The sequence below is a fragment of the Cucurbita moschata genome, unplaced genomic scaffold (genome assembly GCF_002738365.1).
Source record: "Cucurbita moschata cultivar Rifu unplaced genomic scaffold, Cmos_1.0 Cmo_Scf00052, whole genome shotgun sequence".
In the NCBI taxonomy this organism is placed as follows: domain Eukaryota; kingdom Viridiplantae; phylum Streptophyta; class Magnoliopsida; order Cucurbitales; family Cucurbitaceae; genus Cucurbita; species Cucurbita moschata.
Window position 1 is genome coordinate 59,377 of NW_019268568.1, and position 7,270 is coordinate 66,646.

The following is a 7,270-nucleotide window of genomic DNA, read 5'->3' on the forward strand; positions in this document are numbered from 1 at the left end:
TTTTTCACTCTTTCATATACTAGGGGATTTCACTTGGAAAAGAAAATGTTCCATACTAATGGATTCGGTTCCATAACCATGGGTTCCAATGTACGAGATCTTGTAGCACTTACCAATGAGACCGTATCGATTAGTATTATGCAGAAGAAATCAATTATAGACACTAATATAATTAGATATGCTCTTCATAAACAAACTTGGGATTTGCGATCCCAGGTAAGATTGGTTCAGGATCATGGGATCCTTGTTTATCATATAGGAAGGGCTGTTTATCATATAGGAATGGTTGTTGCACAAAATATACTTCTAAGTAATTGCTCCATAGATCCTATATCTATCTATATGAAGAAGAAATCATGTAACAAAAGGGGTTCTTATTTGTGCTGATTTTGAGAAGAATGGCAAATCTGTAATTATCCATAACTTTAAGGGTATTTTGGTAATTTACCACTTTCTAAATATTAATCTTTTCCTTCTTGAGAAAAATTAGTTCTAGATAAGGAATTAACAATTCGGAAAGAAACATGATAATTAGAAAAATGACATTTTTGTCCTTTTCACTTGCTTTTTTCCTTTCCAATCATTTTCCAAAGGCCTTCCTTCAAATTTTGAAGGTATAGAAATGACTTGGTCAAGATCCTTGTTACTCCTCTTAATTTCTTTGGTTGAGTCTTACATGTGTGGCTTATTCTCATTGGAGCTAATTTCCTTTATTGTTAAGGTATTATTGTTACTATAATAATACACTCAAATTTATCATATACTTTAGATCATTTAAGTTATTTCTTGAATATGATCTTACTATATATGGTTCGACATTGCACTAATAACCTTAAATCTTTCGAATAATATTAATGGATAATGATTTATTACAAATAAAATAAACCCTTTTGACTTCCAAATGCCACAATTCAATAGCTTGGAACGGACCAAATGGGCCAACACAAACAAATGGAGTGGAGGTTTTCAAAATCTAGCATCCCCACGTGATGTGTTCTTGGTGGAGCTTTACGTGAATGTAGCATCATTGAATAAGGATTCTCACACAAGTTGCATTTGGTGTTAACTTGCATTTCCAAAAGAGGGAGGTCGAAAATGCATCGTCAAGTATTGTACGTTTGACGTTATGGGTAATCGTCAACAAAAGTGAAGAAGGAACGAGCATCATGGTATTCATTAGTCAGAAAACACGTAGGGGTCATTAGAGTAATCACATAAGGAAGAGTTCATGTTGGTGTGGATTGTATTTCAAGTTGTTGTTCGTTGAGGAGAGATCTCAATGGAAAAAAAAGATTGAAAGAAATAGAGATGTCTATCTAACCCACAAGGTCGAGGACCACGGAGGAATTTAGGAAAGATTTCTTCCCGTAAGTAGCTAAATAGGGTCAGTATGTTAGGAATCACGAACCTCCACAATGGTATGATATTGCCTACTCCGACCATAAGCTCTCATGGCTTTGCTTTAGGCTTCCCCAAAAATTCTCGTACCAACGAAGATGTATTCCTTACTTATAAACTCATGATTATCTTCTAAATAAGCCAATGTGGGACTCCCTCCCCTGAGTCATAATCGAACTATTAGGATCGATAACAATTGTTAGCTCTGATACCAATTGTTAGGATTGCTCAACAACACACACACTTAATCAAAATGAACACAAAGAACAGGAGAGAAAATACAATGAGGAACATTGGCTAAAGGTTTTATTATTGATGACTTCATCACGTATGTACAACAAGATAGAATACAGAAATGAAGAAAAGTACATTTTGATAGAATGGCGTGGGATATATATATGGTTTCAATTTACTAAATATAGCTTCCAAAGATTTAAAATATAATCTACCAAATATATCTCTATCAAATCTTTCTCAAATATGTAACATATTTGTCTCTATCAAATCTTTACGAAATATCTTTCAAATATATCTCCACGATAATATCTCCCAAATATATCTCTACCAGATTTTTACGAAATATCCAAATATATCTCTACCAGATCTGGGTATTAGACTCCATATCCCAACAATCTCCCACTTGAAGACTGATCCAGTCAACCCCAACAGTCAGTCTCCCACGTGGAGACTGATCCAGTCAACCAAGAATTTCATTCTCAATCTGTACCATAACACTTGAGGCTTTGCACAACCTCAATGTTCCAACATCAATGCAAAATGTTTGCTAGATTATTTGCACTCTCTATCTTCTCCAAACACATCACTATCTTCCACTAACCTTCAAGTGAAATGGTATCGTATTCTGTGTTTTGTCTTTGAATAATAGACCGGATTCCTCGCCAACTGCATGACACTCTAACTATCTACCTGAAGAATCTTCTCGCGCTGCTTCTTGCCTAATTCTTCTAGATAGTCTGTCATCCATATCATCTCCTTTTCGGCTTTAGCTATTGTCAGGTACTTAGCCTCAACAGAGGAAAGAGCAACGCATTTCTGAAGCCTAGACATTCCATCATGTATGGCTTACTCCCATTTAGTTGTATCCTCCAATTGTAGGGTCTCACAAGGGGCTCTCCTTCCCCTTCATCAGTCACCAACCGATAGTGTAAAAAAGGTACGTACCTATCTGGTACTCTGATGGCTCTGGATAATCTTTCCAACACCTGCTCAGGTGTCACTTGATCTGCTTCTGGCTTCTTAACAACAGTCTCATGAGCTTCTTGAGTATCTACTACAACATCACTAAGTGAATCTTTTAGCAACTCAACCTCAACTCCCACTTGCTTCGTTGTCCCAGTACTTTGCTTCAATTCTCTAGCAGTCTTTGTGAAGCTAACTCGTTTCTGTTTGCTCATAACACAATTCTCACAAGGACTCATATCAACAGATTTTAGACCTTCCAAAACTTCTTTCGCAACCGACATCTTCATTCCTTTAATGCTCATATGTCCAAGTCTATTGTGCCATATACTTGAATTTGAAGCACTCTCAGCAACAACAGCTCTATTCATACACCCTGCACTGGTGTATAAAGTTCCAGATTTTGTGCCACGTGCTACGACCATAGCACCCTTCACAATCTTCCACGAACTCTTACTCAACTTTGTTGCATAACCTGTGCTATCCAACTGACCAATAGAGATCAGGTTCTTCTTGAGACTAGGAATATATCTGACATCCTTTAATGTCCACTGATTTCCTGTCGAAATTTTTATACAGATATCCCCATTTTCTTCGATCTTCAAATCTTTGTTGTCGGCAAGATACACCTTCTTCGAACTTCCAGACTTGAAATTTCGAAACAACTCTTTATTTGGAAATCAATGAAAAGATGCACCTAAATCCAAAATCCAAGATTCAATCGGACTGTCGAGGATTAAAGCATCTTCAATGTCTTCTGCTGAATTTACCAAATCATCATCATCTTCTGATTTGTGTGTCTACTTTCTCTTTGTACAATTTGCCCGAAAGTAACCTTTTTCTCCACAACTCTAATACTTAACATTTGGTTTGTTTAGAGATTCTCCTCGGTTCCTTGATTTTGATTGCCCATTGTTTGGGCCCTTTGATTTACTTCTTCCCCTTCAAACACTGAGATAATTGCCTCATGAATCTCTGAAATCCCGTTTGCTAATACTTTCGTTAAGAACTACATCTCAAATTTTATCAAACTTCAGTTTATTAGATCTTCGTGAACTGCTGATCGCGGCAACAACAATATCTCACGACTCGGGTAAAGATGACATCAAAATCAATATTTTAATTTCATCATCGAAATTAATTTCTACCAAACCCAGTTGACTTGTAATGATCAACAGGTTCACCTTCAGACATTTGTAGATTAAATAGTCTCCTCATCAAATACACCTTGTTCATAGCCGACGGTTTCTCGTACATATTCGACAATGCCTTCAACAAATCCGACGTTGTCTTCTCCTTGATGATGTTGAACACCACATTTCTGGACAACGTCAATCGGATCAACCCTAAAGCCTGACGATCCTTGAGCTTCCACTGCTCCATGGTCATATTATCCAGCTTCACCCCCAACAGGGGGTTCGTGAAGATCTTTTTGGTTACAGATAATCTTCAATTTACATCTACCAGAAACTGAAATCGGATCCATCAAACTTTTCAATTCCAATCTTTGAAATTTCTATCTTCACAGATCGTGTTGAATTTCGCCTCGCTCTGATACCAGTTGTTAGGATTGATACCAGTTGTTAGGATTGATACCAATTGTTAGGATCGCTCAACAACGCACACACTCGATCAAGATGAACACAAAAAACATGAGAGAGAAAATACAAGGAGGAATATTGGCTAAAGGTTTTATTATAGATGACTTCAAGCATGTACAATAAGATAGAATACAAAGGAAGAAAAATACATTTTGAGAGCACGGCCGAATGGGATATATATATAGTTTCAATCTAACAAATATATCTCTATCAAATCTTTACTAAATATCTACCATATATATCTTTATCATATCTCTACAAAATATCTTCCAAATATATCTCTACCATCTTTACGAAAATATCTTCCAAATATATCCCTACCATATCTTTACAAAATATCTTCCAAATATATCTCTGTCACATCTTTACAAAATATCTTCCAAATATATCTCTACTAGATCTGAACATCAGGCTCCATATCCCAACACGAACAACCTCCCCTTAATTGAGGCTCGACCCCTTTCTCTGGACCCTTTGTTCGACACTTGAGTCACTTTTTTACTACACCTTTGAGACTCACAACTTCTTCGTTCGACATTTGAGGATTCTATTGACATGACTAAGTTAAGTGATAGCTCTGATACCAGTTGTTAGGATCGCACAATAATACATATACTCGATCTAAATGAACACAAAGAATAGAAAATGCAAGGAAAAATATTGATTAAAAGTTTTGTACTTTCTTCCTTCTCTGTACTTTTTCTTGGTGTGATCCTAACAAGTAATGAAGATTATATACTCAATTTTTTCATCCATGTTTGAACTAAGTAAAATTTATAACGAAAATAATTGAGCACCAAATGAAACTCGACCCATCAACCTTTCCAATACCCATTAAAAACAACTTCAAAAGAATCTCAAATTGCATGAATTCTTGATTACATATAAAATTCTTCTCAAACTCTTCAATTTTTTTGGACTCATCAACCCAGTGACAGCTAAATAACTCTTCCATTTTCAATCCAGCGAAAAGTTCTTCCACGAATTTGAATGAAAATCGAGACAAATCAAGAATAACCCCTCTTAGTTCTTGAATCTTTTAAGAACTTTGCTGGAGCCCTTTTAACGCATGACTTAATCCGACTTTAAATCTTGGATTGTGTTTTGGTAAAAAAATTTAGGCTTCAAAATATTGGTAAAATTTGCAAAAACTAAATTAAACAATCCAATAATTAAATGCAAAACAAAATCCATAAAAAAAAATGACATCAAAATTTCAAAGCCTAATACTAAGAAAATCTCTCGAAGTAGAATCGAGACTAAAAATTGAAATTCGTACCTCTCGATCTTTCTATTTTCTTAAAGGATTTGGACAATTCAAATGTCCATAATCAATTTTTTTTTTTTTTCATTTATCTCCTTTTGTAAATCTTCTCATCGAAGGTCTAAAACCACTAACAAAAGTATTCTAATTTTTTTCCATAATTATATTTATTCTCATGCATTTGAGGTATTCTCCATGGAACTTTCAATCTTTTTTCTACAAAATTCTCTATTTTACCAAGAATGTGATTTTTTTTTTCTCTTTCCCGTAGGAATGGAGTTTTCAACAATTTTTTTTATTTTTATTTTTTATACATTTAAAAAATCATATTTGTTTCAACCAGAATTTTAATACATAATTTCTACACTATCATTTCTATAAAAATATATATATATATATAAAACATTCTACTAAATTTAATAATATAATGTTGAATATAATGCTAATAGACTCACATCTTAATATTATAGCATAGTTTAATTAACGAGAAATCTTTTTCAAATCAAAATTGTAACATCCCGTTAGAAAAAAAATCGATCGATCGCTGAAAACCCGAGAATTTCGGTGAGGTGTCGAAGTTCTCGAGCAACGCCTAGAACACGACCCCGTGGCCTCGACGAATCACCAAACGCAATTCCTGACTTCAGTCAATGCTCTACGACCGAACACCTGCAAAGAAGAGAAGAGAAGAAAAAGGAAAATACATAGAGAAAACCGAGAGAGAGAGAGAGAGAGAAATCCAAACTGTGGCGAGATTGAACCGACAGCTCCGACGCCTAAACCGACCAAACCAAGCCGTGAAAGTGACTGTCAGCCTTAGTATGTCCACCCAAAAGCAACCTCACGCAGCACCGTCGCTTGCTGTCGTTGAAAAAAGAAATCCAAAATAATAATTTTTTAGAAAACTGCACCCTTGATGAAAAGATGGTGGTAAATTGTCATAATTTTTTATTTGATTTGGTTATTTGAATTAGATTTAGTCCTACCAAATTTAGTCATATAAGAATTTGACAGGGAATGTTTTGTGTGTCACATTGTAGTTCTTGAGTGATATATTAGTGAGAGTCAATACAGTGTGATAGTGAGGTACTCACGTAACGCTTTGTTTTTATTAGTGATTGGTTGTTACCCATGGATATAGGGAACTTCTTCTCTTCCAACCATGTAAATATTTTGGTGTCTCTTTGTAATTCTGTTCATTGGTGTTGTGAGTATATTTGTTCCGCTTTGGGCGCACAACAAGTGGTATCAAAGCTAATTAAGATCCGCTAGAAACGCTGCCATTGAAGATCTCAATGGTATCACTGTGGGCCACACCATGCCAACGGACGGAGCGGTCTTCGTCCATAACGTCGCGGTCATAAATGAAAAAGAAACCCTCTGGTGGCAGATGAAAATGTAGTCTCTGCTGTAGCTTTTGCAGCTCTTTCTTCAATTTCCCCATGTTATCCGTTGGGTTCACTTCCATTGGTATCTTTGATTCCCAAATTTCGGTTGCACCATTACTTTCAACTTGTTCTTCGACGACCCACTCGTTGCCACCGTCACAGCCACTGTCGTCGTCGTTGTCATTGTCGTTGTCGTCGGCGGCTACGACGGCGGCAGCGTTGTCATCTTGGGCGCAGCGGTTGAAACCATAGGCGACGGCCGCAAACAAACATCAACCTCGGAATTCTCCAACATCTCGCTGTCACGCAAGGAACGTTGATCCTGTAAGTCGGCAAGGGAGGCGTTGGGTTGGAGCATGATCCCGTTGATGGGGCCCACAGAGTTGATCGTGGATCCTCTGTTTGAGGCGCCCGATTGA